At 45.6% G+C, this 27772-nt stretch overlaps 1 protein-coding gene across 4 annotated transcripts in view; it reads left to right on the plus strand.

The window, feature by feature from the left end:
- The window catches only part of FOXN3 (forkhead box N3), a 466737-nt gene that overhangs the window by 95876 nt on the left and 343089 nt on the right, over positions 1 to 27772 (plus strand). The gene's annotated exons all lie outside the window — the stretch shown is intronic.

Here is a 27772-nt window from a genome sequence, read left to right on the forward strand (position 1 = left end):
GGTGGGAGTGTCTCTTAGCATGCTAATGCATTGTAATTAGTATATAATGAGCAGTGAGGATGACCAGAGGTCACTTTGGTGGCCATCTTGGTTTTGATGAGTTTTGGCCAGCTTCTTTACTGCAACCTGTTTTATTAGCAAGGTCTTACGACCTGTATCTTGTGCTGACCTCCTGTCTTATCCTGTGAGTAAGAATGCCTCAACCTCCTGGGAATGCAGCCCAGTAGGTCTCAGCCTTATTTTACCCAGCCCCTATTCAAGATGGACTTGCTCTGGTTTGAACACCTCTGACATATTCCGCTCCCCAGCCCTGCGCTTTTATAAGAGAACCCTTAATCCTAAGGGTTGTAGAGGAACAAAGATGCATCTTCTGTAACTTCTTCAGGCTGAATAGGGGTGATGATATTCCTGCCTAACTATAAGGGTCTCTTGTATTTGGGGTAGAGAGGAGCTCAGTCACAAAGCGTCAGTAGGGTGAGGGCTATTCATAACTCCGAGTTCTGACAAAAGATGATATCTGGAAGATTAGTAAGTGTTCAGTTTAAGCAAACATTCTGGTACTGGAGTGTTTTTTATGTGAAGGAATTTTTATTTTTATTTTTTTATTTTTTTTGAGACGGAGTCTCGCTCTGTCACCCAGGCTGGAGTGCAGTGGCGCGATCTCTGCTCACTGCAAGCTCCGCCTCGCAGGTTCATGGCATTCTTCTGCCTCAGCCTCCTGAGTAGCTGGGACTACAGGCTCCCGCCACTATGCCCGGCTAATTTTTTTTGGTATTTTTAGTAAAGACAGGGTTTCACCATGTTAGCCAGGATGGTCTCAATCTCCTGACCTCGTGATCTGCCCACTTCAGCCTCCCAAAGTGCTGGGATTACAGACGTGAGCCACTGCGTCCGGCCTATGTGAACGATTTTAATCTACAAATTCAATTTATGTAATAGATGTAAGCCTTTGTTTTTTTAAAAAAAATTGGTTTTTGTTTGTGTCTTTTAGGGAATTTGTTGACTAAATTTAAATATTGACTTTATTGGCATAAAGTTGTTGATAATGTCCTCCTATACTTTTAATATCTGTAGACTGTGATGACGTCACCTTTCTGTCCTGATATTTGTATTTGTTGTATTCTCTCCCTTTTTCCTCATAATACTGATGAGAGTTTTATTGATCTTCCCAAGGAAGCAACTTTTGTTTTTATTGATTTTTTCCCTACTTTTGTTTGTTTTACATTTAATTTATTTCCATTCTATTATTTCCTTTCTTTTGCCTGCTTTGGATTTCCTTTGCAGTTCTTTTTCTAGTTTCTTAAGGTAGAAGAAGAACAAATTATTTGACTGGGCGTGGTGGCTCACGCCTGTAATCCCAGCACTTTGGGAGGCCGAGGTGGGTTGATTCCGAGGTCAGAAGTTTGAGACCAGCCTCACCAACATGGTGAAACCCCGTCTGTACTAAAAATGCAAAAATTAGCCGGGCATGGTGGTGCACACCTGTAATCCCAGCTACTCAGGAGGCTGAGGCAGGACAATCGCTTGAACCCAGGAGGCGGAGGTTGCAGTGAGCCGAGATCGCATCATTGCACCCCAGCCTGGGCGACAGAGTGAGACTCTGTCTCAAAAAATAAAAAAAAATAATACATTCAAATTATTTAAGACCTTTCTTTTTGAATACAGATATTTACATTTCCTTTACGTCTGCTTTAGCAGTGTTCCACATATTTTAGTGTGTTATGTTTTCATTTTCATCCAGTTAGAAATACTTTCTGATTTTTCTTTTTATTTCTTCTTTGATCCGTGGACTTAGAGATGTGTTATTTAGTTTTCAAATATTTAAGAATTTTCCAAATAGCATTCTGTTGATTTCTAATTTGATTCTGTTGTGATCACATAGTTCGCATGACTTTAACCTTTTTACATTTACTGATACATGTTTTATGGCCAGCATGGGATCTGTCTTGGTAAATGTTCTATGTGCACCTGAATATGTAGTCTTCTGTTGTTCAGTGTAGTGTTTTTGATATCAGCTCAATTTGGTCGATAGTATAATTCAAGTATTCTATATCCTTACTGATTGTCTGTTTGTTCTATCAGGTACCTAGAGAAGGTTGCTGAAATCTCAGTCTATAATCGTCGATTTGTCTGTTTTTCCTTGATGTTATATTACTCTTCTTCAGGTATTTTGACATTCTGTTATTAGGTGTCTAGACATTTAGGGTTGTTATGTTCTTTTGATTAATTGACCCCTCTATCATTATGAAATTATCTCCTTTACTATGTGAATATTATTGGATTTAAAATCTACCTTGATATTAATAGGGCTATTCAAGCTTTCTTTTGATTGATATTAGTGTGATATTTCTTCTGTCCTTTTGCTTTTAGCCTAGTTGTGGTTTTCTATTTAAGCGATTTTCTTACTAGTACATATAGTTTGGTATTGCGGATTTTTTTTTTTTTTAAATCTTACCTGACAATCTTTGTCTTTTAATTGGGGTATTTAGACCATTTACATATAATGTGATTATTGATTTGATTGGGTTTAAACGGACTAAGTTGTTATTTGTTTTATATTGGCTCAATTGTTTTTTTTCTGCCTCCTTTTGGATTGAGTATTCTGTTTTTACTTTATCTCCTTTGTTTACTTTAATAGCTATATCTTTATGTATTTTTTTTTTTTTTTGAGAAAGAGTCTCGCTCTGTTGCCCAGGCTGGAGTGCAGTGGCGTGATCTCAGCTCACTGCAAGCTCCACTTCCTGGGTTCACGTCATTCTCCTGCCTCAGCCTCCCATGTAGCTGGGACTACAGGTGCCCGCCACTGCGCCCGGCTAATTTTTGTATTTTTAGTAGAGATGGGGTTTCACTGTGTTAGCCAGGATGGTCTCAATCTCCTGACCTCGTGATCCACCCGTCTCGGCCTCCCAAAGTGCTGGGATTACAGGCGTGAGCCACCGCGCCCGGCCTTTATGTATTATTTAAATGGTTGCTTTACACTTATATGCATCTTCAACTTAGTACTGTCTGCCTTTGAATTATATTATATTAGTTTATAGTATAAGAATCTTAAGACACTGCAGTTTCTCCTGGCATTTACGCTATTGTTGTTGCTGTATGTTTTACTTCTATATTTCTTGTAAGCCCCACCATTCATGTTATTATTTTTGCTTTAAATAGCCAATTTTGTTTTAAAGATATTTAAAATAATAAGAAAGAAAGTAATTTTATATTAACTTGTATTAACTGTTATTTCTGGTGCTTTTTATTCTTTTGGAGAGTTCCATCTGGTATCACTGTCTCTCTGCCTGAAGGACTTCTTCTAACATTCTTATAGTGCAGGTCTGCTGGTGATAAATTCTTTCAGCTTTTTTCATTTATTGAAATGAAAGCCTTTATTTCATTTTGTGTCTACAGCCCTATACCACCCTGAATGTGCCCAATCTCATCTGAAAGCCTTTATTTCATTTTGTTTCTCAAAGCTATTTTTGCTGGGTATAAAATTCTAATTTGACAGTTTTTTTCTTTCAGCATTATAAGGTTTTTTTTTTCCTTTCAGAGCAATAAAGATACATCTCTACTGACTTCTGATTGGCATTGTTTATGATGAGAAATCTACCGTTATCTTTGTCGTTAGTTTTCTTTTCTTTTCGTTTTTGGAGACAGGGTCTCACTCTGTAATCTAGGCTGGAGTGCAGTGGTGTGATCATGGTTCTCTAAAGCAGGCTGCCAGGCTCAATGGATACCCCACCCCAACCCCCAGCCTCCTGAGTAGCTGGTATTATAGGTGTGCACCATCCTGCCCAGTTAATTTGTTTTTAGAGATGGGTCTTGCTATATTGCCCAGGCTGGTCTCGAACTCCTGGACTCAAGTGATCTGTACATAATGTTTTTTCTACCCCTTGGTAAATTTGCTATTTTTTTGTTTTGTTTTGATCTTTAATTTTTTTTTGGAAGTTTGACTGTGATATTATAAGGTATGGTTTTCTTTTCTTTTCTTTGAGACAGAGTCTCTCTCTGTTGCCCAGGCTGGAGTGCAGTAGCGTGATCTCAGCTCACTGCAAGCTCCACTTCCTGGGTTCACGTCATTCTCCTGCCTCAGCCTCCCGAGTAGCTGAGACTACAGGCGTCCGCCACCACGCCCGGCTAATTTTTTGTATTTTTAGTAGAGACGGGGTTTCACCGTGTTGGCCAGGATGGTCTCAATCTCCTGACCTCGTGATCCACCCGTCTCGGCCTCCCAAAGTGCTGGGATTACAGGCGTGAGCCACGGCGCCTGGCCTCTCTCTCTCTTTTTTACTTTTAGACAGAGTCTGCTCTGCAGCCAGGCTGGAGTGCAGTGGCGTGATCTTGGCTCACTGAATCTCCAACTCTCTAGTTCAGGCGATTCTCCTGCCTCAGCCTCCCAAGTATCTGGGATTACAGGCACGTGCCACCACACCCAGCTAATTTTTGTATTTTTAGTAGAGAGGGGTTTCACCATGTTGGCCAGGATGGTCTCTATCTCCTGACCTCATGATCCACCTGCCGTGGCCTCCCAAAGTGCTGGGATTACAGGTGTGAGCCACCGTACCTGGTCTCACCATTCTCTTAAACCTATTCAGGAAATTTTTAAATTTCAGACTTTGATAATTCAGTTCTAGATTTCCTAGTCAGTTCTGGTTTATTATGAGCATATTTTATATCATGTGCATTGTTTTAATGGGTGTTTAAAATCTTTGTTAACTACTACCTCTGGGTCACCTTGGAATCAGTCTTCCTGACTGCTGTTGGCTTTTCTCGAGTACAGGCTCTATTTTCTTATTTCTTTATACGTCTAGTTACTTTGGATAGTAACTTGGTTGTTGTGAATGATACATTGCAGAGACTCTGGATTCTGTTATTCTTGAAAAATGTTGATTTGTTTCAAGAGGTTATCTTTAGTAAACTAATTGCAACTCCTGTCTTTCTTGCAGTGAGCAGCAGGTAAATATCTTTTTAGTTTCTTTAGCCTTAGCCTGTCTGTGTGATTTTTCCCTACATATGTATAGCCAGATTTCAGTAGTTTTTACACAAAGCTTGGGGCTTTCCACTCTCCGACTGCCTTTTCTTTCTATTTCTAATTTTCATGGTTGTCCCAAACTCTGTCTTTTGGTTTTCCAAACCAGTGAGACCTTGGGTTCCTATCCAAATTTTAAATGTCCCATGTGGCATTGACTAGTGAAAAGTCTTTTTTACATAACCCATTGCTTGAGCCTGGGAGGTCAAGGCTGCAGTGTGAGCTGTGATTGTGCCACTGCACTCCAGACTGGGTGACACAGTGAGATCTTGTCTCAAAAAAAAAAAAAAAAAAAGAAAAAGAAAAACTCAGTCTGGACAACATGGTGAAACCCCTGTCTCTACAGAAGTTCCAAATGTCACTGGATGTTGAGGTACACCCCGGTAGCCCCAGTTACTCAGGAGGCTAAGGTGGGAGGATCGCTTGAGCCTAGGAGGTGGAGGCTGCAGTGATCCGTGCTCTTGCCACTGCACTCCAGCCTGGGCGACAGAGCAAGACCCTGTTTCCAAAAAGAAAAGAAAAACCCAGACATTTCACCCAGTGCTGTTCCTTTCTTTCACAGGTAGACTCCTTTATGGCTTTTGCTGCTTTTGTATTCCACGCTACCTTCAGGCAGTGTTGTTTGTTTGCTCATTTGATTGTTTTCCAGTCTAAGGTTGGTGGCTGTTATCTGCAAGAGAAACTATGCTGCTATCACCAGAAACAAATCCTCCTCTCCTTTACCTAACTTTTACAGTTTTATGCCTGGCCCTAGGTTCTTGAGTCTCCCTTAGCTTCAGTCCTACAGCCTGAAGGCCTTATTGTCCCCTTTCCACCCCAGTCAGTGCTAGTCCTGACTCCTGTTTTTCCTTGAGGAATGGTGGGCACTCATCTCCCTATTCCTATTAGTGGCATTGTCATCTTAGGACAGGCTTTTGTCCCTTCACATCTGACCTTCTGGCTCCAGACTCTCCTCCTGCAAACGATCGCCAACACCTTTGCCAAAACTTCCTGAAATACCACCTTCACTGTTGCCACTGCACGCAGACAGCTCCAGTGGCTCCCCATTAACTGTGACCCGGCTCTTCTCACTCATACCTAATGGTACATCAGTAGTTCTGGAAGCCAGTGGCCCTCACACTCTTTTTTACAACCCTTTTTTTCATGGTGTTCCAGCCTCCCTGAAGGTGAGGGAGGCGGCGTGAAGAGAGACCTGTAGCCTCAGCCCCCCTGCAAGAATTTTCTCTTGGCAAGCGTGTCTCACAAACACCTCTGGACGGCAGGGAAATGAAAATGCGGTTTCCGGCCGGGCGCGGTGGCTCAAGCCTGTAATCCCAGCACTTTGGGAGGCCGAGACGGGCGGACCGAGACCATCCTGGCTAACACGGTGAAACCCCGTCTCTACTAAAAAATACAAAAAACTAGCCGGGCGAGGTGGCGGGCGCCTGTAGTCCCAGCTACTCGGGAGGCTGAGGCAGGAGAATGGCGTGAACCCGGGAGGCGGAGCTTGCAGTGAGCTGAGATCCGGCCACTGCACTCCAGCCTGGGCTACAGAGCGAGACTCCGTCTCAAAAAAAAAAAAAAAAAAATGCAGTTTCCTTCACATGTACCGAGATTCCCTGGCTTGTAGTCTGAGCTACCGCAGGCATCTACAGCTGGGGCTCAGCCCACACGTCTGACCTCCGTTTCTCCCCACCCCTCCAGCTTGATCGTTTCCTCCAGCCTGGCCTGGTTTCCCTTTGAGCAGGCACGCTGTGCTCATCCACAGCTCCATAGAGGAGTGCTTGGAACAACTTACTCTCTTTTTCCTTGTTTGAGACGGAGTCTCCCACTGTCGCCCAGGCTAGAGTGCAGTGGTATGATCTTGGCTGACTGCAACCTCCACCTCCCGGGCTCAAGCGATTCTCCTGCCTCAGCCTCCCGAGTAGCTGGGATTACAGGTACCCGCCACTGTGCCCGGCTAATTTTTGAATTTTTAGTAGAGATGGGGTTTCACCACCTTGGCCAAGCTAGTCTCAAACTCCTGACCTTGTGATCCACCTGCCTTGGCCTCCCAAAATGCTGGGATTACAGGCGTGAGCCACCACAGCAGAACTTACTCTTTAAGACCTGATTCCAATTCCTGAATTCTTTTCTTGCATGAAATCTCTTCTGATCACCAGTGGTTGCAATTCATCTCTCCCTATGTTTAAACATTTTATTTAAAATGTTTAGTTAACATGGTTTCATTGCAAGTCATAGAGACCCCCTTCAAACAAACTTAGTTTTTCTTGGCAAAGGTGGGGAGGGAGGAGGAAGAACGTAGTATAAGGATACTTGGCTGTCTAACTCATTTCCCATTCTCTCAATCCCAATTCTGTATTCCCAAGAAAGTTAATCTAATTGGCTTGGCTTGGGATAGGTGTCTGCCCTTCCTCCCATCAGCCTGGCTAGGAGAGTGAGGTCACATAATTAGAAACCTGGAAACCTGGTATGACAGGTTCAAGAGATTTGGGGGCTGATCAGAGAAAAAGATATGACCACGAAGTAGCAGAAACACATAGAAACTTTATTGGGCAGTGCTTTGACAGGTTTGCATGTGGGAAAGTCCTTCATAGCAGGAGACTGTCGAAGGTCAGAAGGGGAGGGTGAGGGGACCCTCCGGGAAAGAGGGGCCTACACATGCCCGGGTGCTGTCAGTCAGCAGCATGGCAGGGAGCTTCTGGGTCAGATGACTTTGAAGGCAGTAGCTGCTTAGGGTTGTCTAACCACAAGACTCTGTCTCATCAATGACCAGAAGATGCTGGTTGTAGTTTTGTGGGGTCGGCAAAGCAGTCAGGCTCTAAATGGCTAAAGATCTGCTTGCTTTGGCTCTTTTTAAAATAATTGGACATGTACACATTTGAGTTTGGCACCAGCAGAGTTTTGCTCTAACAGGATTCAGCCTTCAGTGAAGAAATAAGCAACCTACAGGCCAATACACACTGGCCATCTTTGACTCACTTAGATAACACCCAGATTCATCCCATTGATCATGGTAGCAGGAGGGGGGTTGAAAGAAGGATACAGTTCAAAGAAAGCCAAGGCCTCTGCAATTGCTCTTTTAGCCCTCCTCAAAATCATCTAAGACTAAAGATGCTGGTATATGATATGATTTGGATCTATGTCCCAACCCAAATCTCATGTCAAATGTAATCCCCAATGTTGGTGGCGGGACCTGGTGGGAGGTGATTGGATCATGGGGCTGGATTTCCCTCTTGGCTCTGCTCTTGTCATAGTGAGTGAGTGCTCGCGAGATCTGATTGTTTAAAAGTGTGTAGCACCTTCCCTCTCTCTCTCTTCCTCCTGCTTCTGCCATGTACAATGAGGCTGCTTCTCCTTTCCCTTTGACCGTGACTGAAAGTTTCCTGAGGCCTTCCCAGAAGCCATCATGCTTCCTGTACAGCCTGTGGAACTGTGAGCCAATTAAACCTCTTTGGTTTTTTTTTTGGAGACAGAGTCTCTTTCTGTCACCCAGGCTGAAGTGCAGTGGTGTGATCTCAGCTCACGGCATCCTCCGCCTCCCAGGTTCAAGTGATTCTCCTGCCTCAGCCTCCCAAGTACCTGGAATTACAGGTGTGTGCCGCCACACCCAGCTAATTTTTGTATTTTTAGTAGAGATGGGGTTTCACCACGTTAACCAGGCTGGTCTCGAACTCCTGACCTCAAGTGATGCACCCGTGTCGGCCTCCCAAAGTGCTAGGATCACAGGTGTGAGCCACCGTGCCTGGCCAACCTTTTTTCTTTGTGAATTACCCAGTCTCAGATATTTCTTTTTGGCAATGCAAGAATGATCTAATACGTTAGGCATAGCATCTCCTGTAAGCTTCTTGGTGTACCTATTAATATTTATTTCTGCATGACCTAAAGTAACCTTGCTGCACATGATAAATATGAAATGATGTTTGTTGAATGAATGAATGTCTGTTTCTCTGAACTGCCCCATGCCTGTCTAAAACCTGCCCATGCAAGGGCACCTCCCTTTGTGCTTTCCCTGCCTGCTCTTCATCTCTTTCTTCTCCAGGCTCTAGTATACTCCCCGTACACTCCTTTGATGCATGCCATCTTAGATGGCTGTGAATGCAGCCCTACTCAGATCAGCAATTTCTTGAAGGTTTAGGATATGACATCCATTTCTGTAACCTTTTGCATCGTTAGAGTCCTGTGCTGCCTGGGGAGTGGTGGGCACTCATCTGTCTGATTGGGTGCATGCTAGGTAGGAGAATGTGGCCTTCAGGTGGAGCAGAGTCTAGAACTGCAGTCATTTTTCAGGAAAGCCGTGGTGGTGGCCAAAGAGGCAACTAAATGTGATCAATCCTAGAGACAGAGCACAAACAGGAGGTCATGTATTTGAGTCAGTTCTGGGGAGAGTGTGGAGGAGAGAAGCCAAGTTTTTTGGACAGACAGGTCAAGGTGAGGTTCAGGACTGAGGCTAAGAACAATGACTATTGGCCAGAGTATCTTTTCCATGGAATGTCCCCTTTTAAAAGCTACCCGGGCTAGATGCAATGGCTCACACCTGTCATCCCAGCACTTTGGAAGGCCAAGGTGGACAGATCGCTTGAGCTCAGGAGTTTGAGACTAGCCTGGGCAACATTGCAAAACCCTGTTTCTACAAAAAATAAGAAAATTAGCCAGGCGTGGTGGCACATGCCTATAGTCTCAGCTACTCGGGCGACTGAGGTGGGAGGATAGCTTGAGTCCAGGAGGTCGAGGCGGCAGTGAGCCATGATCATGCCACTGCACTCCAGCCTGGGTGACAGAATGAGACTGTCTCAAAGAAAAAAAAAAAAAGCTACTGGCAGCCTGAAACACGGTGCCTAGCACAGAGCATTGCATGTGCTGGGAAGTCACTAAATATCGTGTGTTTTCTAGAGTCCTTCATGGCATTTTAACCACAGAAGTCAGAACTTACGTTACAGCAGAAAGACACATTATTGCATGTAGAATACCACGTGTGTTCACTCATGAAATTTTGGTGGTTTACTTACTTCTACACCTTAGATGAGTAGAAGCTTCCATTTCCATCTGGCCTGTGTAAGGATATAAAAGATTAAAGCAACCGAGAAAGCAGAGAAGAGAAACTTTAGCCAGATCCCATTTTTTCTAAAGCTCAAAGTCCCTGAAGCATTTATCTTCACAGATAGCCATCTCTGCACATATAGTATCTGCACACAAAATGCCTTTCTAGTGTTGGTTGGTGCCTCACAAACAATGATGCTGTGTACGCTGCCTCCCCAAGATGCACAACTTGTGGATGAAACAAGCTATTATTCTTTAACCATTTGAATGTTTAATTGCTTTTTTCCCTCCACATCTGGTGGCATTTTGAAAACTCTACAGCCATTTCAAGTGGTGTGTAGCTTTTGACCGAAGCCCTGACAGAGATGAGGAGCACATCTGCTCCTGGGTTCCAGAGGCAACCACACCGTCACAATGATGGTCCTTTAAATGCTCCTCCGGTACCAAGGGCTGCAGGAATGGGGTTCATGCTGCAGCTCAGCACCCTTCGCTTTCATCATGTGGCAATCCGAAAACTGTGCCTTTAACTTTTCCACACACGTGTTATTTTAATGACTGTGCACATTTGAATACATGCTTGTTTTTTTTCTTTTTAAGACACAGTCTCCCTCTGTCATCCAGGCTGGAGTGCAGTGGCATGGTCTCAGCTCACTGCAACCTCCACCTCCTGGATTCAAGTGATTCTCCTGCCTCAGCCTCCTGAGTAGCTGGGATTACAGGTGCCTGCTATCACACCTGGCTAATTCTTGTATTTTTAGTAGAGATGAGGTTTTACCATGTTGGCCATGGTTGGCCAGGCTGGTCTTGAACTCCTGACCTCAGGTGATGCACCCGCCTCAGCCTCCTAAAGTGCTGGGATTACAGGCATGAGCCACTGTGCCCGGCCGCATTTGAATATATTCTGACTGGTTGGTTTCTACCTAAACGGTCTTAACTGTATTGCAATCACTTCTAAAAAGTAAAACCTAATACCTTTCTAAATGACAGTGTGTGCTGTAAGTTGACAACGGTGGCCTTATCTTAGTGGCTGTCAGTCTTTTTCCTCCCCTTGCCCAAAGTGGACTGTGGATCCAGAACTGGCCCTTTAGAAGAAAATGGAGCATTCTTGGCCAGGCGCGGTGGCTCATGCCTGTAATCCTAGCACCTTGGGAGGCCGAGGTGGGCAGGTCACTTGAGGTCAGGAGTTTGAAACCAGCCTGGCTAACATGGTGAAACCCCATCTCTACTAAAAATACAAAAAAAAAAAAAAAAAAAAAAGTAGCCAGACGTGGTGGCGGGCGCTTGTAATCCCAGCTACTCTGGAGGCTGAGGCAGGAGAATTGCTTGAACTCAGGATGCGGAGGTTGCAATGAGCCGAGATGGCTGCTGCACTCCAGCCTAGGAGACAGCGAGACTCCGTCTCAAAAAAAAAAAAAAAAAAAGGAAATGGAGCATTCTCAGCTGTGGTTGTTTTTGCCATCTCGATGCTGTCGAATGACACACAGATGGCGATCAATTTATACTCCTGGACCTCTCCTCCTGTTTTCAGGACAGTGCAACAGATAGATACATGGGAGGCACTGAGGGAAGGGAAGCTAGTAGGATGGCAAGATGCACAGATGGAGTGAGGACTATAAAATTCCTCGAAAGCACAGGCTGAATGTGTGATGAACTAAAATTAAATGTAGTTGTGCTAGGCAGTGTGAGTAGTGGGAAAAGTGCCGTCCTGACAGTCGGGGCAAGCTCTGCGCCTAATAACGTGCATGACCTTGACCAACCTCCTTGGGCCTCAGTTTCTACGTCAGAAAAGTCTGGTTACAGTAAGTGATGTCTGTGTCTAAGGTCTAAGGCTCTAGCTCTAAGAGTCCGTGATAACGAACTTTCCTGGGCAATTTAATTGCACTTAATTGAAGTAACTTTGCTGTTGTCTTGGGTTGTGATTTACACAGAGTTTCACCCCGGGAAGGAGGTGTGGATGGCCATCAGTTTACCCTCACAGATGCTAAGGTCTCAAGTCTGATTGATGCTGAGGCCAAGGGCAAATGCATTTACAATAGCCAGTTCCCTTTGAGACCTGCCGCCAAGAAGCACGACTGGGGCGTAAGGTTGCTCCATTGTTCTGGCCCTGTGCAGCAGGAGTGGAGGCTTGGTTCTCAGTCCTTAGGACAGTTTCTCCCTACCCTCCACCCTCCTTCTCCCTCACCACTTTCTTCTTTTTCTCCTATCTCCTTTGGTCTGGCTTGTCCCCTTATTATCTTGTCTTTCAAGATGAGCGTCATCACCTGGTTCTTTGGCAGCCCTTCCACATTAGCCGCTTGCATCCTGGAAGAAACAAAGACAGAGCCATGTCTCTTCCTTTCTACTTCATCTGAAAATGCTGTCAGCTTTTCTGTAGGTGTAGGGGAGGGCGTGTGTGCGTGTGTGTGTTTGTGTGTGTGTGTAAGAGAGAAAGAAAAGGAAAGAGAAAGAGAGAGACTTACAGTTGGTGTAACAGTGGACAGGGTTTTGAGATTAAAAACAAACTCAAAAAATGGTAGTATTGGAAACAAAATGGGCTGGGTGCAGCGGCTCATGTCTGTAATCCCAGCACTGTGGCAAGTTGAGGCAGGAGGATGGCTTGAGCTCAGGAGTTCGAGACCAGCCTGGGCAACATAGCGAGACTTTGTCTCTACTAAAAACAAAACAAAACAACAACAACAAAATGGCTAGGCATGGTGGTGCACACCTGTAGTCCCAGCTACTCAGGAGGCTGAGAGCTATGATTCGGCCACTGCACTCCAGCCTGGGTGGCAAAGCAAGACCCTGTTGTGGGAAAAAAAAAGAAAGAAAGAAAGAAAGAGGGAAGAAAAGAAAGAAACAGGATGGGACTGTGGAAATCACATTTGGGAAGTAGTTTGGGGAAGCTGTGACTGCCTAGTTTCTTTCTTTCTTTTTCTTTCTTTCTTTCTTTTTTTTTTTCTGAGATGGAGTCTCACTCTGTCACCCAGCCTGGAGTGCTGGAGTGCCGTGGTACAATTTTGGCTCACTGCACCTTCCGACTCCCGAGTTCAAGCGATTCTCCTGCCTCACCCTCTCAAGTAGCTGGGATTACAGGCACCTGCCACCATGCCCGGCTAATTTTTGTATTTTTAGTAGAGACGGGGTTTCACCATCTTGGCCAGGCTGGTCATGAACTCCTGACCTCATGATCCACCCGCCTCAGCCTCCCAAAGTGCTGGGATTACAGGCATGAGCCACCACGCCCGGCCTAGTTTCTTTCTTATATTTCACTCTTATCACTCTTGACATGTGAAAGTCTGCCCCCACACCACCTGACAGTGCTTGCTTCACAGTTCCAGTGGGGATCGGAACATGCCACCCCAAAATATGTCTCCTCGACATATTGATGATTTTGAGCTGAAGGCAGTTGAGAAACAGCAGTTGCAGGTAGGGCTGTCTGCCCTGCCCCCTTTTACCTAAAAGCAAGGCATAAATTCTCCATGAGAAAGATGACCTCCCTGTACCAGGAAGAGGAGAACATTTTTATCCTCGGAGATAGGGAGCAGATCTGAAATGAGTCTGTGCAAACAAACCTTACTAGAATAACTCTTATCTCCAGGGTTTCCCTCATATATTTACTAGTCATTTTCCCACAGTTTTCTGCCCCTAGCCCAAACCCTCTTTTCCGTTGTCTTGTCCAATCTCTACAATTTACTTCTCTTTGTTAAAATGGTGTATTTAACCGCTTCCTTGTGGTTTTCACGTCTTTTGGTAAACCCCTCTCCCTACCCATGCTGTGTAAAAATGTTAACATCAAATAATGTTTATTTGCTTTTTCTCCTGTTAATCTTTCATCAGCTCAATTCACAGGTCTCAGCCATAGAACCTAGAGAAAAAGTTTCTTTCCCGCCAGTTCCCAAGCTGCTGGTCACGCTGCCCCTCACTATGGCTTCATGTCCTGCTCTAGAGGGTCACAGGGAAAGTTGTTTCTTATAGGGAAAGAGCTGAGAACAGGGGTGTGCCCTCTAAGAAAGCAGCGACCTGTCCTTTTTGCCTCTAAGGGTCCATACTTATGGTTTGGCCATGTCCCCACCCAAATCTCATCTTGAATTGCAGTTCCTATAATCCCCACGCGTCATGAGAGGGACCAGGTGGAGATAAGTGAATCACAGGGGCGGTTTCCCCCATCCTGTTCTCGTGATAGTGAGTTCTCATGAGATCTGATGGTTTTATAAGGGGCTTCCTCCTTTGCTGGACACTCATTCTTCTCGTTCTTGCCATTATGTGAAGAAGGCCGTGTTTGCTTCACCTTCCACCATGATTGTAAGTTTCCTGAGGCCTTCCCAGCCCTGCAGAACTGTGAGTCAATTAAACTTCTTTTCCTTATAAATTACCCAGTCTCAGGTATGTCCTTTTAGCAGTTTGAGAACGGACTAATACAATACTCTTCATATCGGGACTGGAAAACCTCACTGAGCACAGGTTAATTCAGGTGCATCCTGTAGGGGGTAACCTCAAGGCTTCAAGGCAAATTGGTCTTGGAGTGAATGTGAGTTATAAACCAGGCAGGTCAGCTAGATGCAGTGGCTAGAGCCTGTGAGACCAGCCTTGGCAACACAGTGAGACCCTATCTCTACGAAATCTTTTTGAAGTTAGCTGAGTGTGGTAGTGCGTGCCTGTAGTCCTAGCTACTCAGGGGCTTAGGTGGAAGGATTGCTTGAACCCAGAGGTTGAGGCTGCAGTGAGCCATGATTATACCACTGCACTGCAGCCTGAGCAACAGAGAGAGACTGTCTCAAAAATAAATAAATAAATAAACCAAGCAGGTCTTTTGAGATCCTTTACCCCTGGGATGATTGAAATATGAGTTGGGGAACCTTCTGAACACTCATGAACGCCTGCATTGGTCAGGCATGCACTGTTGTGATGGAACAGGAGAAGAAGCCTTTGGGAAGAGGCAGGGGGTGATGAATTTGGTTACTATTTTCTTTTCTTTTCTTTTTTTTTTCTTTTTTGAGATGGAGTCTCACTGTGTCATCCAGGCTGGAGTGCAGTGGTGCGATCTCGGCTCACTGCACCCTCCGCCTCCCGGGTTCAAGTGATTCTCATGCCTCAGCCACTCAAGTAGCTGGGATTTACAGGCGCACACCACCACGCTTGGCTAATTCTTGTATTTTCAGTAGGCCCGGGGTTTCACCATGTTGGCCAGGCTGGTCTTTAACTCTTGACCTCAAGTGATCCGCTGGCCTCGGCCTCCCAAAGTGCTGGGATTATGGTTTGAGCCACCGTGTCCAGTCTGGGTACTCTTTTCAACCTGCAGTCTGTGAACTCTGATAACGTCCTGTCGCTCTGAGAGTGACTGTGCTTGTGGTTCCTCTGAGAGTCGAGGTGGAGCTACCCACCTCCTCCCCACACTGGTCTCATGTGTGCTGGGCAGATGCACAGTCAGGTGAGAGGGCAGCTTGGGTCCTGGGGTTACAAGGGACACACACCCCTCTCTGCTTAGCTGTGGCTGCCCTCAGTGCATATGCAGGGCTGGCTCCCTGGCAGATGTGACTTTCTCTGGTTCTGTGGCTGTCATAAGATTTATTCAGAATCCCTCTTATGAGTTTTGGAGCTGAAGCTGTTCTCAAACCAGTCGCAGATTCTGCTTGTTAAGACAAGCGGTGTACACAGAATATTGGCAGTTAGGAGGCACGGGTGGGTTCCAGTCCCAGCCCTACCGCTCACTGGCAGTGAAACCCCGAGCAAGCTGCTCAGCTTCCCTGAGCCTCAGGGTCTTCATGTGCACCATGGAGGAATTCTCCTTCCTGCCTCCTGCTTTTCTCAAATCTTCCCCCATGGTGTAGAGGCCTCTCCCAGGAGGAGGTCTGCCTGCTGATTTCCATCCGCCTCTCATCCGTGTGGGTTCTGTGGGGAGGATGGGGGAATCCCATTGCGCTGACTGGTGAATGAGAGCTGGGAAACATGGGGAATGCCCTTCTCCATGACGTCCATACTTGCATGACAGGATAAAACGATCTCCTGCAATCTGCAACAATGAATCATTTTGAAATCTCAAAGAAGTCATTTCTTCAGATTAAAACTATTTATATCAAATTAAGCGAACAATTCATTGGTGTCCTTGAGGATGATGGTTGGCACTTTATAGTTTTCATTAAAAATTAAACTTTTTCTTCATTCAGCAAATATTTCAGGGTCTATTATGTGCCCTGTACTGGGATACAGCAGTGAACGAGACAGACCAGATCCTTGCCCTCTTGGGGCTGGCATATCCTAGTGGGGAGATGGACAATGAGTGAAATAAATAATGTATATAGGCTGGGTGCAGTGGCTCATGCCTGTAATCTCAGCACTTTGGGAGGCCGAGGAGGGCAGATCACCTGAGGTCAGGAGTTCAAGACCAACCTGGCCAACATGGTGAAACCATCTCTACTAAAAATACAAAATGTTAGCTGGGCATGGTTGCAGGCGCCTGTAATCCCAGCTACATGGGAGGTTGAGGCAGGAGAATCTTTTGAACCTGGATGGCAGAGGTTGCAGTGAGTTGAGATCGTGCCACTGCACTTTGGCCTGGGCGACAGAGCAAGACTGTCTCAAAAAAAAAAAAAAAAGACATATTCCATGTACACAGAATTTTAAGAATGACATTCCATGTGCAATTTCATTATAAAAATATAAAAAACAGAGGCCAGGCACGGTGACTTATGCCTGTAATCCCAGCACTTTGGGAGGCTGAGGTGGGTGGATCACCTGAGTCAGGAGTTTGAGACCAGCCTGACCAACATGGTGAAACCCCGTTTCTACAAAAAAACACAAAAATGAGCCAGGAGTGGTGGCGGGCACCTGTAATCCCAGCTACTCAGGAGGCTGAGTCAGAAGAATTGCTTGAACCCAGGAGATGGAGGTTGCAGTGAGCCAAGATCATGCAACTGTACTCCAGCCTGGGCAATAGAGCAAGACTCTGTCTTTAAAAAAAAAAAAAAAAAGTATGTGATTTGCAAATAGCAGTAAGTGCTATGGATAAAGATGAAGCAGGGAACAAGGTCCAGGAGATACAAGCGTGGGTTTGTAACTTTGACCCAGAGGGCAGGGCAGGTTCCCTCACTGATGGAGGGGAGGGAAAGTGGTGGGTCGATGCACAGCCAGTGTAGAGGTGCTGATGGGGACCCCCAGTCCAAGACTATCAGGGAGGTCAGGGTGGGTGGAACGGAGTGAGAGGGAGGGAAGTAGGAGATGAGCTCTCAGCAGTATCATTGGGGGTAGGGCAGGGGCTGGGGTAGATAGCAGGTGACATAAAACTGGTGGGAGGGTGTCCAGGGAGGTGATATGACATCCCTCCATAGGGCCAATCCATAGTGATTGTTTTATGCTTTGCCACGTGCAAAGCCTGTCATGTGGAAGGCAGGAAAGGCCTAAAATCATAAGGGCACAGTGGTGCTGTTCCAGATCCTGTTCCTCAGTGCGTGGTCCCAGGGCCAGCAGCACTGGCATCCCCTGAGTGCTTGTTAGAAATGCAGAGTCTCAGCCCTACCCCACACCTGCTGGATCAGAACCTGCATCTCACAGAGCCTGCAGGTGATCCATGGCCTACGTTGGAGAAGCAATGGTCTGGAGTCATTTATGGCTTTGGGCATCCGAAGCCCTGGGGGCTGCTCCCAACATGTCCACTTCATTGCCTGCTGGCCTCAGTTTTCTTGTAGTTTCACCTGCAAGGAGATGAGAATGATGCTGACATTCTCTGCTCTACCCAAGCGCTGCTGCTTTTCTGAGCGAGTGCCACTTTCAACACCGCTTTCCCGTCCATCAGATCAAACTCTCTCTGGGGTGGTGTAGACTGGGAAGGTGCCTCTGGGAGCTAATACTCCGACTCTGTGGAATTTCTAGGCTGTCTTTCTTCAGTGTGCTCGGAGAAGATGTTCTTTCCTCATAGTAGAGTATTACAAATGTACAAAGTCTATATCGTGACAGGGAATGGTGCTGCCTTCTCTACGTGCACATAATGCCACTCCTCCGTTCAGCAAGGCGTATGCTTTGAGCTGAGCCACAAGCCTGGTGATTCACCTATAGGCCAAATTCCCATCATTTATTGCCAGGTCTCTTATGGGCCCAGTGGTTCCAGCTGTGGAAGGCTGGTTGCCTTCGAGGGTAGATGGAAATGCCTGTTTTTGTGACAAGCACAGATATTGCATTGTATTGACTGGTTTATGCTAGGATCGGGCATCCTATAGTCAGCCCACCCTCCCAAAACAAAACCCACAGCCCTGTGACCTGGGTACCGAGCTTGGAGTGTCCAGGTCTAACTATTTGGCTTAACTATTATTAACTCCTGAGGGACTTTGGGTGAATCACTTTCTGTGCGTGAATATCAGGCTGCTTATTGATAAAGCAGTTACAATCATTTCTACTTCACGAGTTATTGAGGCTTCATTATCTAAATGCTTTTGAGAGCTGTCCTTAAATGTGTGATTTCCAGGCTTATGTCACTACTTACTAGCGTACCTTTCTTTTTTTTTAATGAGTGTGAAATTGTCTCCCTCCTTCTGTTCATTTAGACTGCAGCATTGATGAGCAGGTATGGCAAATGCCTCTTCATATTACTCACGGGTTGCTGTGGGTTAAGAAATAAACTGGGCATTGACCTTTCCTTGCTGTTTCTGAATTAGTCACACACTTCTCATTGTTTGTGTATGTCAGCAGCATGACCTAAATAAAATTAGGGTTGATCTCTTTCAGAATATATTTTGGATTTCTCCTTACAATAAAGTTAAGGCAAGTTGATGTATGGTTTGCAATCAAATGGAAAGACCTTTTCAGCAAAGCCCTGGCTCAATGGTGGAGTGGTTATTGAACACTGGTTTCTAGTTGTGGCCAAATTCTCAGATTTCTCAAGTGCTACCTGGCCTGCTAAGAACTCTAATAGAAAGCAGTCTCCATTTGTCACTGCCATTTTCCATTGGTGGGGCAACTCAATAGCTCCGATGGCCTGCATCTCACCTTCCCACCTTGGAATTCCAGATTAGCCCAATGCTTACTGTTTTCAGGTCTCTGCCATTATGCTGTTAGGTGACTTTCTAGGCTAAACTGATTGACTGCTTAATCAGCTGCTGTCCATGCTGTGTAGAGCGGATGGGTTCGGGGACAGTGTTTCATTAGCTGTGTAATGTTAGGCAACGTACAGACCAAAGCAAAGAACTATACGGCAACAACAATAACAACAACAACAACTAACACTCCCTCCGTCATGCCGCATCTCTGATCTAGTTTAAGCTGCAGAGGTAAGATTTGACCATCATTACTCAGCCAGGCAGAAACCACATGGGGAACTAATTCATGGAGTATGCATGTTTTTCAATCCTTTGTCCCACCGTATGTTGTATGTCGCTGACCAGGATGGAGATCATTCTCATTCTGCATCTCTGGGGTGCATGAAGTTCTGTTGGGGAAGAAAATACTCATGACAAGCTCATGTCTGGTTTAGAAGTTCCTGGGTGAGTGGGGAGTGGATCCAAGAGCTCTGGGCGTCAGGTCTCCAGACAGGACTAACTGGGATTGGGGAAGTGGTAACAGCTGGTCCTGTGGGCCATGGTTGCTGTTAGAGGGAGTTGCCTTTGGTAATAGCGGTAAGATTGTGATGTGTCATCTTACAAAAAGTCTATACCAAGAAGAGGGTCTTTGCTAACCACTGTGAAGCCATTCCTCAGAGATTCTCCTAGATTTGTAGCTTTGATGAGGGTTAAAATCTGGATTTGGTTGGTGGGGAAGTGGTAGAGACCTAGGTGCCTGGAATGGGCTGTTCTGGACACTCCTCCTGCAGGGCTGTGGTTCTGGGCCTTACTCTGGCCTTCTCTGATGCCCCTGGGAAGAGCACAACTCTACATAAACTGGGGCAGATTGAAGAATGAGTCCACTGGGAATTATTGCCAGTATGGATCCAGAAGAAAGGCTATTGTTTTGTTCTCCCATCTCACCAACAAGGAGGTAAAAGATTGCTCACTTCTCTCACAAGCCTTGCCATCCACTTCCCATTTCCAAATACATAGAAATCAAAACATTCAATGTTGGGACTTACCCCATGGCAATGCAGCCGTCCTGCAAACACATGGGTTGGATTCCTGACACGTGCCTGGGAAAGTGAGCTAGCATAATGCTATGGATTTTGGTCTTCTGGGGATTGGTGTCCCCTGAATGCACGTGAGTGGATTAGCAATGCACATGACTACTTGGTTTGTATATTCTCTGACTGAGTGACCCAGTTCCTGGCCCAGGAACAGGATGAGCAAAGCTAGCTGGGTACCGTCAGGGAACTCTCCCAGCTGGGGCATGGGGGCACCTGCCTTCCTAGTCCAGGTTGCAAACAAGTGTCAGAGCAAGGTGAGGAGGAGAGTCCCTGCTGTCCTTTAGGCTCTAGTCATTTCCTTTGTAGCTATGTAGATAAATAGAAGGGGCAAATCCTATGGGCTTGATATTAGAGCTTGTTTCATGGCGTTGTATCTGTCTTTGGAAGCAGCCATTGTGTGTGAGCCTCTGACTTTTCCTCCAATTGCTAACCATCTTGAATATTTTAGAAACCCTCTTATGTGTTAATATGCCCGGTGAGACAAGAATCATGATTTCTCCTTCACCAGTGACCAAACAGAGCTGCGGAGTTGTCAAGGGATGTAGTGAAAAATCACACACTTGTAACCGAGCCAGCCTGTGCCAGAAGCCCGGCCCCTGACTCGGTCCTACTGTTGTCTCTCAGATGGGGAAGTGGCTCTATCTATAAAACGTGTGGTTGCTATGAATTACCGGTGTTGGTAAGGAGAATTGGAAGCATTCTCATTTCTAGATTACCTTTCAAATATTCAAATTCATGCACCAGTAGCATATGGCTAGAACTTTTATTTTTTCACTCAGATGTCTTCCAATGTGCTTCATTGAATTTGAAATCCACACCAGGTTTGAATTTTGAAAATGCCAACTGTATACTAACTGAATGTGAGAAACGAAGAAAACTTTCATAAATGTTTTTTTAAAAATAAATGGTGATTTATTTTTCTGTGTTCAGATAAACCAGCTGTATGGGGTTTTTTTCTTTTTTTCTTCATTTTGGTTGATTTGCATCTTGATAATATAGAAGGAACAATGTTACCAGTGTATTCTTAGCTAATTTGCTGCAGAAGAGTTTGCAATAGCACGTATCAGACATTAAAGAAAAGTGGGTCATGGAGTCTTTGGGCCACCTCTGCTGGCCGGGAGCTTTGGGTGGGGGGAGGAGCCTTTGTTGTCCTCAAACGGCTGTGTCTGCTGTGTCCTCTCAGCCTGTCCAAAATGTTGATTCAGAAATGATCTGATTCCTTTTTCTTCCCTCTTGGGGCTGAGTTTAGTTTGTAGGTGCCATTCAATGCTTTTGTTTCTCACCAGGTAAGAGATTTTCGAGCACTTCAGGACTCATAAAAGAGGGCTTTTAGCTGCTTGGTTTTCCTCAGTTGCAGAGAAAATAAGTCTGAAAGTTTGTGTTTTGCATGACCTCTGTCAGAGACACCAGCATAGAGTGGAAAGAACATTGACCTGGAAGTCACAAACTGCTCCATAACAGGTGGCCCAGGAGCCCTTTCCCTAAGGTCACCTGAAGCTCTAAGAGCTTCACAGTTGTTGGGATGACCCCTTGTGAGACACCTTCTCCTTCTTTCCCCCCAACGCTTATTAAAATACACCATACTCCCCATGAAATATAATTTATACACTGTACATCTTCAAATCTAAGTCACCATCAGTTGTAAACTATATCATGATTTTATTCACCACTAAAGAAAAAAATGCTGCCTAATAGATGCACTCATTTCAGAGGATTCCTGTGTAGAAAAATGTGCAGTTTATTTATTTATTTATTTATTTATTGAGACGGAGTCTTGCTCTGTCACCCAGGCTGGAGTGCAGTGGCACGATCTCAGCTCACTGCAAGCTCCGCCTCCCGGGTTCACGCCATTCTCCTGCCTCAGCCTCCTAAGTAGCTGGGACTACAGGTGCCCGCCACCACGCCCAGCTGACTTTTTGTGTTTTTAGTAGAGATGGAGTTTCACTGTGTTAGCCGGGATAGTCTTGATCTCTTGACTTCGTAATCTACCCGCCTCGGCCTCCAAAGTGCTGGGATTACAGGCGTGAGCCACTGCGCCAGGCCAAAAAAATGTGAAGTTTATAATTGGTGAAATATATGATGAGGTCTGTTGCAGTTGGGTAGTTGAGATAATGCCAAATGTTGTCAATTTTTTATAAAAATGATCTATTTCTAACATGGACAGAGCTAAAATGCCCATGTACCTGCTACCCAACTTTGGCAGAGCTCAACATTTGCTTCAAATATATTTTTAAAAATAAAATAAGGCCGGGCGCGGTGGCTCAAGCCTGTAATCCCAGCACTTTGGGAGGCCGAGACAGGCGGATCACAAGGTCAGGAGATCGAGACCATCCTGGCTAGCACGGTGAAACCCTGTCTCTACTAAAAAATACAAAAAACTAGCCGGGCGAGGTGGCGGGCGCCTGTAGTCCCAGCTACTTAGGAGGCTGAGGCAGGAGAATGGCGTGAACCCGGGAGGCGGAGCTTGCAGTGAGCTGAGATCGCGCCACTGCACTCCAGCCTGGGCGACAGAGCAAGACTCTGTCTCCAAAAAAAATAAATAAATAAATAAAAAAATACAAAAAAATAAAATAAAGCATTGAAGACATAATTGAAGACCGCGGTCCTTCCCTAATCCTGGAACTTGTCTCTCCTTCAGGCTCCCATGGAAACTCCATCTTGAGTTTGGTGCCTGTCATTCCCATGCATGTTTGTAAATCTTGACTGTGTATCTATATATCCATTAGACACATACATTTAGTGTTTTTATTTTTTATTTTTACTTTTTGAGGTGGAATCTTGCTTTGTCACCCAGGCTGGAGTGCATGATCTAGGCTCACTGCAACCTCCACCTCCTGGGTTCAAGCGATTCTCCTGCTCAGGCCTCCGGAGTAGCTGGGACTGAAGGCTCATGCCACCACGTCTGGCTAATTTTTTTTTAATTTTTAGGAGAGACGGGGTTTCGCCGTGTTGGTCAGGCTGGTCTCAAATTCCTGACCTCAGGTGATCCACCTGCCTCGGCCTCCCAAAAGTGCTGGGATTACAGGCGTGAGCCACTGCACCTGGCTGTATTTAGTGTTTTTGTTTGTTTGTTTGTTTGAGATGGAGTTTCACTCTTGTTGTCCAGGCTGGAGTGCGATGGCAAGATCTGGGCTTACCGCAGCCTCTGCCTCCCAGGCTCAAACGATTCTCCTGCCTCAGCCTTGCCATATTTAGTGTTTTAAAAACCCTGCTAGCTTTCCACCAGTGTCCATTCCCTGTTCTTCCTTTGAATAGTAGAACCCCTGAGCTTTATGCAGACAGCTTCTGCCAGCGATGGCTCATGACTTAACTTCTGACTGACTGATGGATGGATGGATGCAGAATGCATGTTTCCATTCGTAGAGTTTCCTTCCCAAATCCTGCCTGAGCATCTGTGGAAGCATCCTCAGAGTGAGGCCTTCCTGGTCATGTTCCCTTCTCTGGGAGGCTTCCCCGTGACTCCCACGCCTGCACGACAAACTGCGGGATGGCTGCTCCAGGAAAAAGCTACCTCTCACCAGCTGGCAGGGCCGGGTCAGGGTACCAGGCTGGTTACAATACCTTCTTTCTGCGGAGTGGATAAGTGGCTCAGGGGCTCTGCCCAGAGGGTAACAAGAACCATCTCCAATTTTTCCCTGCTCCTTTTTCCATCCCTGATACCGTTGGATAGGGGCACACGCCAGCATGGTCCTGATCTCACAGGTCAGCTTGGCTTCTGGCCTTAAAGGTTGGTCTGTTCTTTGGTTTTCCTCTCAAAAGGCGCTTGAAACAGAGTGGCGAAGGTCCCTGACCTCTCCTATTGAATAAGGCTGGTGCATCAGTCTCGATTATGCCAGATGCCCATTGAGCTTGGGTGAAGCTTCTCCCAGTCTCTCCTTGCATTAAGAATTGGGTTTTCAGGTGAGTGGTCCTCAGACTTCTGCAACTGATTCATTGCCCCAGTGCAAAGATCACAGGAGCCTCTTACGCCACCTGTGCCGATGGCTTCCAAACACACAATGGTAGCTCATGGAAGGAGTGGGAAGGAGAGCACTGCTGTGGGTGAGAGTTGGCAAGCTGAGCTCTGCTGAAGTGGGCCCGTAAATGAAATTCATGGTGTAAAAAACCCAAGCTGGCTGGGTGCAGTGGCTCATGCCTGTAACCCCAGCACTTTGGGAGGCCGAGGCGGGTGGATCACCTGAGGTCAGGAGTTCAAGACCAGCCTGGCCAACATGATGAAACCCCATCTCTACTAAAAATTCAAAAAAATAAACTGGGCACGGTGGTGGGTGCCTGAAATCCCAGCTACTCAAGAGGCTGAGGCAGAAGAATCACTTGAACCCGGGAGGCGGAGGTTGCAGTGAGCCAAGATCACACCACTGTACTCCAGCCTGGAATACAGTAATCCCAGCTACTCCGCCTCAAAAAAAACCCAAACAAACAAAAAACCCAAGCCACATAATACAAAATGACTCCCCTTCCATGGAGGCTGCAACCCCAACTGGGAGAGTCCTGTACAATCATAGGACAAGAAAGAAAAAGAAGCATAGGGAACATGCAAGAAGCGGTTTGCGCACTCTAGTCTGACTGGGCTAGAGTCAAGTTCCCTTGATAGTTTTTGCAACCAAAAAAATGAAAATTACATGTAAAAGATTCTTTAAAACCAGTTCTTATCGATTTACCTTATAACCAGTTCATCAGAAATTCACTTCCATTTTGAGTGTCTTTTGCATTCCCTGTCAATATCTCAAAAATTAATTTAGAAACTAAAATTAAGCACAAACTAAAGTTTAAAAACAAACTGGCTATGCCCTTAGAAGGCTTGATTTACAAACCTTACAATGCCAAAGACATGGCAAAAAAAAAAAAAAAAATCAAAATCAAAAGACATTCCCATGTAAAAACACTCAAAAACGTTTTAAATTATAGGCAAATTGCTCATTAGGCAACTGGCTTTAGGCTAATTGACCTAGAGTCAATGACTTCCAAAAGTCGGCACTTCAGTGCTCAGGGACACTTTCTCAGGCCTGTATTCATCTTATTTCAGACAAAATTCTAATCAACTCTTATTATTTGGTTTCTCAGCCTCTGGCATATTAGATGTGAATCAAAGCAGGAGGGAACTGTGGGAGCCAGGCCACTTTGCACAGTGAGAAGACCAGCTGATACCCTGACAGGCAAGGTGGGGTGGGAGGAGGCCAGAGAATATTAAAATGTAAATACAAGGATTAGGAAATCACCCTAGTGCGGGGCCTTTTCCTGGACGGGTGACCTCTTCCACTGCTGTGGCTTCTGAGATCGCCTCTCTGTCATCATGGACAGGGGTTCATAAAGCCAGGCAAGCTGTGAAAAATATCTGTAACAGGCTAAAATCATGAGCGGACTTTGCCCAATGCGTTGTTTTTGTATATAATCTGTTTTGAAAAGCTTTTCATCGAAAAGGATCCAAACATTGACTCGTGGGTTGGAGCATCCTTATAAAGCACCCAGTTCCCCCCGCCCTCTCTGTGCAGCCCACCCACCAAGAGCCCTGCCCATAGGATGCCTCTGCAACTGCGTGAACACCCCCAGACCAACCTAGAAACAAGTCCGCGTTCTGGAAACATTCACTTCTAGGAAGGTCCTCTTTCACCAAACGGTAGCATGACCAAATCCAGGTAGTTCTCAATATCCAGGGTAATTCGGGAGGAGGTCAGGAATAACCCAAATTGTGATGAAATTCACTTTCAATTATCTAGTGGATATAAGTGTGGCTAACAAGCAGCCAGAGGGCTGGGTGCAGTGGTTCATGCCTGTAATCCCAGCACTTTGGGAGGCCGAGGCGGGCAGATCACAAGGTTAGGTGATCAAGACCATCCTGGCTAACACAGTGAAACCCCATCTCTACTAAAAATACAAAAATTTAGCTGGGCGTAGTAGCACGCGCCTGTAGTCCCAGCTACTCGGGAGGCTGAGGCTGGAGAATTGGTTGAACCCAGGAGTCAGAGGTTGCAGTGAGCCAAGATCGAGATCGTGCCACTGCACTCCAGCCTGGGTGACAGAGCAAGACTCTGTCTTAAAAAGAGAAAAAAAAAGAAGCAGCAGCCAGACAGAATAGGAGAAGGTATTTGCAAATCGTATATTTGATAAGGGATAAATATCTAGAATATATAGAGAACTCCTAAAACTTGACAGCATGAACAAGAACAACCTAATTCAAAAATGGGCAAAGGACTTGGGCAGATATTTATCCAAGGAAAGTATACAAATAGCCAGTAGGTGTGTTAAAAAAAATGCTCAATGTCACTAATCATTGGGGAGAAATGCAAATCAAAATTACAGTGAGATACTGCCTCATACCTATTAGAATGGCTAACATTTCAAAAAAAAAACCAAACAAGCAAACAGGAAATAAGTGTGGTGAAGATGTGGAGAAAATGGAACCCTTGGACACTGTTGTAGGAATGTAGTGGTATAACTACTGTGGAAAATAGTATCGCCGTTCCCCCAAAAATTAACATAAAATTACCATATGATCTAGCAAGTCCACTTCTAGTATATTCCCAAAAGAACTGAAAGCAGGGTCTCAAAGAGATATTTACACATCCATATTCATAGCAGTATCATTCACAATAGTTATAACATGGAAGCAACCCGTGTCCATCAACAGATGAATGGATGAATAAAATGTGGTATATCTGTACAGTGAAATATTACTTAGCCTGAAAAAGGAAGAAAATTGGCCGGGTGTGGTGGCTCATGCCTGTAATCCCAACACTTTGGGAGCTGAGGCAAGTGAATCACCTGAGGTCAGGAGCTCTAGACAAGCCTGGCCAACATGGCGAAACCCCATCTCTACTAAAAAATACAAAAATTAACTAGGTGCGGTGGTGGGTGCCTGTAATCCTAGCTACTCGGGAGACTGAGGCAGGAGAATCACTTGAACATAGGAGGTGGAGGTTGCATTGAGCTGAGATTGTGTCATTGCACTGCAGCCTGAGAGACAGAGCAAGACTCCATCTCAAAAAAAAAAAAAAAAAAAAAAAGAAAATTCTAACACATGCTACAATATGGATGAACCTGGAGGACATTGTGCTGAGTGAAATAAGCCAGTCACAAAAAGGCAAATATTTCATGGCTCCTTTATGAGGTAGAAGAGTCAAAATCATAGAGACAAAGTAGAATGATGGCTACCAAGGGCTGGGGTTGGGGGAGTGGAGAATGGGGTGTGACTGTGTGCTAGGTATAGAGTTCTAGAGATGGATGGTGGTGATGGTTGCACGTCATTATGAATATATTTAATACTGCTGAATACACTTAAAAGTGGTTAAGGCCAGGCGCAGTGGCTCACGCCTGTAATCCCAGCACTTTGGGAGGCCGAGGCGGGCAGATCATGAGGTCAGGAGATCGAGACCACCCTGGCTAACACGGTGAAATCCCGTCTCTACTAAAAATACAAAAAATTAGCCAGGCATGGTGGCGGGTGCCTGTAGTCCCAGCTACTCGGGAGGCTGAGGCAGGAGAATGGCATGAACCCGGGAGGCGGAGCTTGCAGTGAGCCGAGATAGTGCCACTGCACTCCAGCCTGGGCGACAGAGCGAGACTCCGTCCCCCACCCCCCCCCCACATACACACAAAAAAGTGGTTAAGATGGTAAATGTTATGTCATCTGTATTTTACCACAATAAAAACATTGCGGG

This window comes from Papio anubis, chromosome 7, assembly GCF_008728515.1.
Source record: "Papio anubis isolate 15944 chromosome 7, Panubis1.0, whole genome shotgun sequence".
NCBI lineage: Eukaryota > Metazoa > Chordata > Mammalia > Primates > Cercopithecidae > Papio > Papio anubis.